The sequence below is a fragment of the Pogoniulus pusillus genome, chromosome 9 (assembly GCF_015220805.1).
Source record: "Pogoniulus pusillus isolate bPogPus1 chromosome 9, bPogPus1.pri, whole genome shotgun sequence".
Classification (NCBI taxonomy): domain Eukaryota; kingdom Metazoa; phylum Chordata; class Aves; order Piciformes; family Lybiidae; genus Pogoniulus; species Pogoniulus pusillus.
Genome location: NC_087272.1, coordinates 6,177,192 through 6,186,063, shown reverse-complemented (window position 1 = coordinate 6,186,063; position 8,872 = coordinate 6,177,192). Strand labels below are relative to the sequence as shown.

The 8,872-nt window shown below is 40.7% G+C and overlaps 1 long non-coding RNA gene across 1 annotated transcript; it reads right to left on the bottom strand.

The window, feature by feature from the left end:
• Positions 1-2,473: 2,473 nt before the first annotated feature.
• LOC135177982 (uncharacterized) lies at positions 2,474-8,555 on the bottom strand. Its single transcript, XR_010303292.1, has 4 exons — positions 8,470-8,555; positions 6,688-6,739; positions 3,761-5,787; positions 2,474-3,066 (listed from the first exon to the last, which is right to left on the bottom strand). It is a non-coding gene; the product is annotated as an uncharacterized LOC135177982 (long non-coding RNA).
• Positions 8,556-8,872: the final 317 nt, after the last annotated feature.

The window sequence follows — 8,872 nt, the reverse complement described above, 5'->3', positions numbered from 1 at the left end:
AGGCCATGGGGGGACCTTTTAGTGTCCTTCCAGTACCTGAAAGGAGGCTACAGGAAAGCTGGGAAGGGACTTATTTACAAGGGCATGTAGTGATAGGATGTGAGGGAATGGACTGAAGTTGAGAAGGGCAGATTTAGACTAGATGTTACGAAGAAATTCTTTACAGTGAGGGTGGTGAGACACTGGAACAGGTTTCCTGGGGAGGTTGTGGATGCCTCCTCCTTGAAGGTGTTCAAGGCCAGGTTGGATGAGGCCTTGAGCAACCTGGTATAGTGGAGTGTGTCCCTGCCCATGGCAGAAAGGTTGGAACTAGGTGATCTTTAAGGTCCATTCCCACCTGGATCATTCTATGAATCCATGAAATTCAGTTTGCCACACAGGAAATAATTTCAAATTCCTCAGAGTTCATCTTATCTATATGCAGATACTTACACCAAGGCATCTGAGTGCCATTTTATACATGTGGATGGATAATTCCTGTTACAAACCCCAGAACAGGTCTGTAGTGTTCTAGAATGATAGCTAGAGGGGAATGGATATTTTAAAGTATTTACCATGGCAAAAGATATCTTTATATTGATCCTCAGGCCTCAGTCCTAGAGGTTCAGAGATTATTAAATTAACCAAATAGATGAACACAGAACTCTTTGTCAGCAGGGAAATGCACTCTGCTGTGCTTCCCTTGAAAAACATTTTCTGCCCTGCATAATCAAGAAAACAGCAGAGTGGAAAGAAATGGTGGGATCAAATTCACTGGTCCTTAATAGTATCAACAGTATTTCATCAGTCAGTGAGGTCAGAGCTGCCCTCTGAATTCTTAACACATCACTTAACTACATCACATAGTCTCCCTTGTGTCAAAGCAAGGCAAAACCTTTGTCAAGACAGAAGTCTAATTCCAAGTCTAAGTCTGTACCAAGGAGTAAAATACCTGGTAAAATTAAGATCTGTTCATTTCTATAATGTTCAGAGCTCTGACTATGTAAAATTAAGGTTGCTTATATGCTGCTTGATTTGCTTGGAATAGACAATTGTGTCTGAAAGCCTTTCCAGTATAGGCTAAATTGTGCTCAGGAGTATTGTATACTCTCTTCCCCCCACCCCCCACCCCCACTTTCAATTACATACACATTAAGAATCTCATCCTTTGTGCTTACTGTTTGATGTTAGTCACAGAGCAAATATGATCATTGACATTTTAGGGCTCTGACTCTCAAAGCATGACCTTTATTAGTTGTGTAGTCCAGTTAAAATCTGGATAGTATATTTTCTGTTCTGTTGATGCTTTAACAGAGTTAGTCATGTATGCATGACTGAATCTGTCTCCTTTCTGGTTAAATGCAACTAAAATCTTACCAAGGAACTGATTAGCATCTGTAGTAGGGAGAAAAATAAGGAATTCAGCTCTTTTATAGTCTGTATTATACTGAAATTCAAGATGATGCCTTTCAATCAAGTTACCTTTGAACAGATATTTTTCTCCAAATCAGTAGGTGAGTTCTGTATAAGAACTGCAGGTTTATTTGTCCCCCTTAAAAGAAACTAGTTTTAACGATGCCTGTTATTTATGTTTTGCTGGCCTACTAAGCATGATCATCTTGCAGTTCAGTGCCTTTCAGAGGTGCCTACTCTGAGGCACTTTAATGATAGAGCTTTGTTCAGTGAACTGCAGCACAGCCCGTTATAAAAATTGTACACAAGAGCCTGACATCACAGACATCAGGGAAAGGTGGAACATCACTGCCTGGAACTGATGTTCTGTATGTCTGTGGTGTTCTGCAAGAATGGTCAAGAGAAATTAACGTGTCCACAGTTAGTTGTCTGTGTTCCAATGTATGATGGAATGGCCATTTCATCTTTGTGTTGGTGCCCTAATCATAGAATAATAGAGTCAATAGAATCAGGTCGGAAGAGACCTCCAAGATCTTCCAGTCTAACCTATCACCTAGCCCAATCCAATCAACTAGACCAGGGGTCCTCAAACTTTTTAAACAGGGGGCTGGTTCACTGACCCTCAGACACTGTTGGGGGCTGAACTATAGTTTGTCCCTCTCAGAGAAAGAAAACTGCCCAGAAGAGCTTAACTCTGTCCTCTCTTTCTCTCTCTGCTGTCCCAGACAGACAAACAAAACAATCAGCAAAGCTCACATTGTTTTCTGTTAGCCAAGATTAGTGGAGAGATATTAGAGCAGAACGAAGAGGAAGCCAACAGATCCAGCATCCCATACCAGAGTGGGACAAACTGTTTACTTTTGGTTCTTTTTCAATCCCTTTTAGCAAGCCAATAGATAATATAGACCTCATGACTATTTTCTTTGCACAGTGATCTAATTTCTCTTGTTGAGATATTCCAATTAGCCTCAAACCAACACATTTGATCAGCAAGTTCCTGGGAGTTCTTTATTTTCCTTTTTGCCCCCCAGAGTTAGAGGAAAGAGTAATGAGGGAAACCTAGAGCTTTACAGCTCACCACATGGAAAGCTAGACAATAACAAACTTGTTCTCTTGGAACAACCAGCAGGTCTGAAAGGGTATGGAGCATCCATTAAGTGCAGACAGAGGTACAGAGCTCTACAGAGCAGCACCTCATTCCTGCCCTTGCTCTGTTCCTTCTCAGGGCAGTTATTTGCCCATTGCTCACTGATCTGGCATTGAAAGTTGATGTATTGCAATACCACTTGGTTTGGTTTTCACAAGGGTATGGGAATCCATACCAAGTCTATATCTCAGGGTTTGGGTTTTGTTTTAAATCAGTAGAGGTCTGAAGGAACATGTGGAGTCTTTCATTACTTTTGTGCATCAGGAAGCAAAACACAGTTGGAGGCCTGTGGTTGTGTTGCACGAAGCATTTAAGTGATGCCCTGAAGGTTTTGTAAGAAAAATAGAAGCTGCATTCTGTGCATACACCTCCTCCATCATGTGGTGACCGAGTAACTGAGAAGTTCCTGAACAAATCCAGTCTCCTGGTTTTGCCAGTTCTGTTTTACAGTCTTTTAGATAAGCATTCACATAGTGGGATCCTGTGACAGAGTGGGAAAAACCCACAGCATTTCGCAATGCCAAACCCTAAAGAAACCAAAAAATAGTGTAAGTCATACTTCTTTTTCCCCCTTCCCCTCTTTTCATATTTAAATGCTGCAAGAACTTGAGATTGTCAGAAATGTCAAGTGCCTAAAGGATGCCACTGTATACTTTTAGGGAAGGGGTTCTGAATGAGATTTAAAATGGACTCCTAAATGGTGGAGATTCTGTCACCTTTACCTACATAGTTCCAATCTAGTTGGGTATTTAATGTATGAGTTGAGGAAGGTTGACAAGATCTAGCCTGTTATGATCATGATTGAGCATTGCAACCAACTTATCCAGGACAGGTTGAATACCAATCCCAGTGATTCTCAGCAATGTGCTCTGCACGCAGATCTGCATTCAGACATTGGAACTGGGCCCCAAGGAATCTTCATATCATGTAAATCAAGGAAAAAAACAAACAATCCACAACTAAAACATTTAGAGACTTCTACCTTATTGGGTGTGGTGGTTTGGATGTTACCCACCCCCCACACTAGACTCAGATGGCTCTGGAAATTAAACGAAGCTTATTATTTACAACATACATGCAGACATTTACAACATATACAGCTGTATACAGAAACATACAAGGTAAAAGGTAATATAGAAATACAACAGCCCTCCCAGAAACCTGAGTCCCCAGGAGGGGCTCCCAACCACCCTTCCACCTTCTCCCACCCCTCAACCTTACCCCAGATGTTGCCTTGCGTCCCAAGGAAGAATGGAGGGTTGGGTTAGGAAGCAGGTGGATTAATCAGAGAGATGGAAGGTGAGGTTACAGAAAAATGCAGCCCAGGCTGTGCCCAAATGCCTTAGCTGTGTTTTTACTCTTGTTCTTATCCATGTCAGCAAGCCTATGAGTAAAGTAGACATTACCATTGTTTCTCTTTCACAGCCTGTGATCTAATTCTTCTCACCAAAACATTCTAGCACACTGGGGAAGGAAAAACAAAAGTAGGTTTTAATCATAAAACTATTCTTAAACTTTTACTTTTGCCACTTAGACTTTAACTGGAATTCAGCACTTTGGTCAAGTGATAAATTTCTATGTGACCTTTAGGTTTTCTTATTCACACATTAAGTCAGAAAAACACTCATATTCAGAGAGCAGCAAACTGGTCTGGTCAACTCAAGATATTATTTCTTGGGAATTTAAAGCAAAAGATCCTCTCTGCTCAGATCACTTAACAACATTTGAACATACTAAAAAAAAAATATTCTTAACTGGTCAGGAGTAGCTTAAGACCTCAAGATGGAAAACGAGAGCTTAAATTAGTCATATTGCCAGTAAAGTTATTCCCTGTCACGTCCTTTCCATTTGTCCTCTCCTCTAAACCACTAATGAACACTTTAGCTGTAGAAGCAGCACAAACATTGTGCTCCCTAGTTCGTGCTTTTGGCAGTTCATAATACATCAGTGCCTGCACTGTCAAATTCTGCTTCAGATCATATGGCCAGAGATCTGACACAAAGACAGCTATGTTTAAGTCTCACGCAGCCCAAAAAAAGGAGGGAAGTCTCTGCAGGTTTCTGTATGAATACAGCCCATTCTTCAGCCAGGTGTTTTGGAATTAAAAGTGTTCACTAAAATGGGCCTCATCCCTGAAGCAAATAGTCGGTTTCCTCTCTGTACTGCTACTCCCAGTGTATAAACAAATGGTGATTCATTAACACAGGGACATAAAACAACAAACGACCTTGCATATGAAAGGGTTATTCTTCTGCTTCGGTTATAGTAATGAATCACTTCCCTCTTGCACTCCTTGCTTCATTCCTCCTTGAATAGGTGGTTTACCTTTCACAGTTCTCTTTAAAGAAGGGTTGCCCGTGGAGATCAGAGGGAAAGATCCTTACTGGTATAAAGCACAGAAGAACACAACTCAGTCAGCTTTCTGGTTACCAGTGTCTCTATTTACTGTTTTACATTGGGCCGCACTTCTTTTGAACAGTTTATGTCCTCTTGACACAAGGTATAGTTTGTGTGTGCAAGCATTCATTGTACATGAAAATGACTTATTCCTTCTGTAGAGATCCCACTGAAATTTGGCAACTGGGTAGTTGCAAATTCTGGGTGACAGCTTTAAGATTATTAGTAGGAAAAATCCATTAGAATAAATCTCTTTTGTCAGCATTTAGAAAGCAGTTCCTGTGCTTCACTTGTCTTATTCACCAGCTCACCTGAATACAGGGAAGCCTGGTTCTGAACTTGCTAACTCCAGAAGCTTTGCATTTATTAACATGCTTCCTAAGGGGCTTCCATAAACTGGTGTTTAGGAGGCTCTGGATGGGTTTTTCCCCCACCCCTGCAATTTTGTTGCCTAGGTAAACCATATAACTATAATTTCATATTTAAATTGTCCTTTGGCACTTCGCCATCTGTCCCTGTTGCATATCAGTGGTAAACAGCTGAATTGGCTGACCTTTAAGTGCAAACTCCTTGTGTTCTAGCTGAAACTGCTAATGAAAAGGCTACTGAATAAAAACTGTTGGAGGAAGTTGGCAGTTGCAACCGTTCTGTTCCTAGAAGTACAATGTTTGATATTAATTATGGCTTTGTAGGTCTGAACACTCGCTTTGGCAAAAGAATACATGCAGTATTCCACCAGGTGAAGTAATTTCTGTAGCATGGGTTTACACAGCAAACTGTTTACATGCTGCTTAGTCTTGAAGCGAGAGGACTGGAGACTCATTGACATTCTTCAAATGCTTAATAACTTCCTGTAAAAGAAAGAAAATATTTCTGAGTCCATAGTGAATAAAACAAAAGTGAAAGGGTTCAATTGTACTAACGGAGGTTTGAGCTATACTTCAGGCTAAAAAAACTAACAAACCAGGTCAAAAAAAACTCACAGTAAACAACCTCCTAAAGATAAAAATTAATTAATCACAGAAATAGACTGCTCAGAGGTTTTAGAGGCCAAATCACTGAATGTTTAAGAGCAGTTAAACCTTGGCAGAGATGCAGCTGATGCTGCCTCAAGGCAGATAGACTCAACCTCATGAGCTCCTCCCTAGCTTAAGCTCTGTAATTCTAGGACTGCTCAAAGACAGATCAGTACTGTCACAACTTCTGCCCCAACTCCTGCTACCATTACAGGTAAATAATCCTTACTTTAGGGTCAGCTTGAAAAGTCCACATGTGCTTACTTAAATTAATCAAGATACTGTGCTACTGCTTACCTTCCTGGTGCTTGCATTTCCCCTGGGCAGAGCACGACTTAGTCAAAGGCCAGCATAATGAGTGGCCTCTATCCTGCTTAGGTTCTGTGCAGCTGGAGCTGGGAATAGTACAGCTGCATGGGTAAAGGTATACTAAGATCTCTCCTTACTGGTGCACCAGAATATACTAGCTACGTGCTGCAACAGCAGCAGGCAGAGCAAGCTGTCATCTCTGCTTCAGTGTACACAGAAGCACCAGTATCTCATAAAACTATGGATCACAGCCAGTTGCCCACACCAGAAATGAAGTAATGGTCAAGCAGCCATAGAGATCAGCACCATAATTCATGCTATCAGTACAGATTTGGTTACTGAGTCTTTGCACAGGCTTCCTAGACAACAAACACACACAAAATGTCATTAGGCCAACTTTAAATCTTTACATACTAAAGAACATACTTATCCTGACTTCCTTCTGGTAGCTGACTCTTCTCTACATTCTCTCAAGCAACTGAAAACCAAAGCAACCCACAATGTAACAAACATGATAGAGCACTTCGTCTCGTGGCTATGCAAAATGCATTCTCTAGGATTTGACAATCCTGCAGCTGCAAACTTTCTCAAGATCACATCCAGCTAAGTGGTTTGAGTTCTTCACTGATCCTCATTCATATATTTGCATTCCTGTTTATTTATATTGATTTTTATGATCCTGCATGTAGACCTTGAGAAGAAAAAAAGTGCATCAGAAAGTAAATAGCCTGCTGTTGTGTTTTAATTGCTGGTAATAAAAATCATAATGATCTGTTGCAGCTGTGGGTGAGTGCCTATAAGAAATCAGAAGTACCAATTGCAATGCAAAAGTTAGGAAAAAAAAAACCTCTCTTCTCCATTCCATCAATCTGAGGTAAATATTATGGATTTATGTTGCACCAAAATAAAGATGTGATGGTTTGGGTGTTAACTGCCCCCCACCCTCGCTCTTGTGAAAATCACCCAGACTAGGCTCAGCAGAGCTGGAAATTGAATGAAGCTTTATATTTACAACTTAGCACAATAAACAAGCAGGTATTTACAGTATACACAGAAATATACAAGTTTAAAAGGTAATACAGAAACACAACAGCCCTCCCAAAAACCTGAGTCCCCAGGAGGGGCTCCCAGCCACCCTTCCACCTCCTTTCCATCCATCTACCTTCTCCCAAACTTCGCCTTATGTGCAAGGTGAGTTTAGAGAATTGGCCAGGGGGGTAAGGAAGCAGAAGGATTAGTCACACAGATGGCAGGTTAGAGAGAGAAGGGAGGCAGTCAGAGAGCAACTCTGTTATCTATGTTTGTGTTCTCGTTCTTATACATCTCAGCAAGCCTATGAGTGAAGTAGACATCACCATTGTTTCCTTTTCACAGCTTATAATCTAATTCCTCTCACTAATATATCCCAGCTAGCTTCAAACTAGCACAAGTTTAAACATGTGACTAGACAAGCTTACATATTTCTTCAATGAGAAGATGAGATGTAACAACTTTTTGCATTTCAAATCTCATGCACAGCCTTCCCAAGCTAAAAAGTCCATATAAGTCAATGACATTTGTTATGTTGTTACAACTACTCTGGATAGAATTACATGAAGAATCAAACGGCTTTGATGACCAGCACCAGGTCCACATGCACAGATTGTGATGGTTTTGTCTTCCTCTAAAGGTTTCCATGGTCATAAGGAGAGCCTGCAAGCAGCTGCTAAACCCAAGGCATATGATGGTTATATGGGTCAGAAAAATATTTTTCTGGTGATATAGTTTACTAAAACAGCTGCATCACACATTAGGCAACACATCCTTAAGAGAGAAACCTAATGTATTCAAGTAAACAGGAAAAAAAAAGGCAGTCATCCTAATGATATCTCATAATGGTCAATGAAAAGGGAGCCTTGGACTATATCATTCATCTCTTTTTACCATGAAGAGCAATTTATGGAAGAAGTTACAGTCCAGATTGAAAGTATTGGCATCACCATCTTTCACCTACAAGGTCATATATACAGGTATGACAGAATGTCTCCATTCAGCCTGTGTCCAAGGCTAAACCTCAGTAATTGCTCTATCACCTGATGACCCCCCTGCACTAGAAAACCGGGAGCTAAGAGTAAGAGAAAACCTGTGGGCTAAAATGAAAGTAGATTGAATGAAACAAACCCCCCCTGGTACTAACATCAACATCAATCATGTAAAATTATACTCAACCCAGCAAAGGTACAGCAGTCACACTAAAAAGGAAAGCAGTTCTCAAGAGCAGAAGAAAGAATCACAAGGCCAGCAAAACCTAAACAGAAGGCTTCCATCTCCCGAGCAAACTTCTCCTTTTATACTGAGTGTGGTGTTTACTGTATGGGATACACCTGTGAGCCAACTTGAGTCTGTTGCCCAGGCAACTCAAAACTACTAATGGCCTGCAGCCTGCTAGCCTAGAATTCTGTCCTAGCAAGACCTGGACAAAGAAGAAAGAAGTTAATTGAAAATGTGAATATGAGAGAAGTCCTGAAAAAGAAGATTAATGTAATGCAGAGTTATGAAGACAAGACAAGAATATCCCAAATTCTACTTAGACTCACACTCCAGAAAAGCAAAATGATTTAGTGGAACTTTA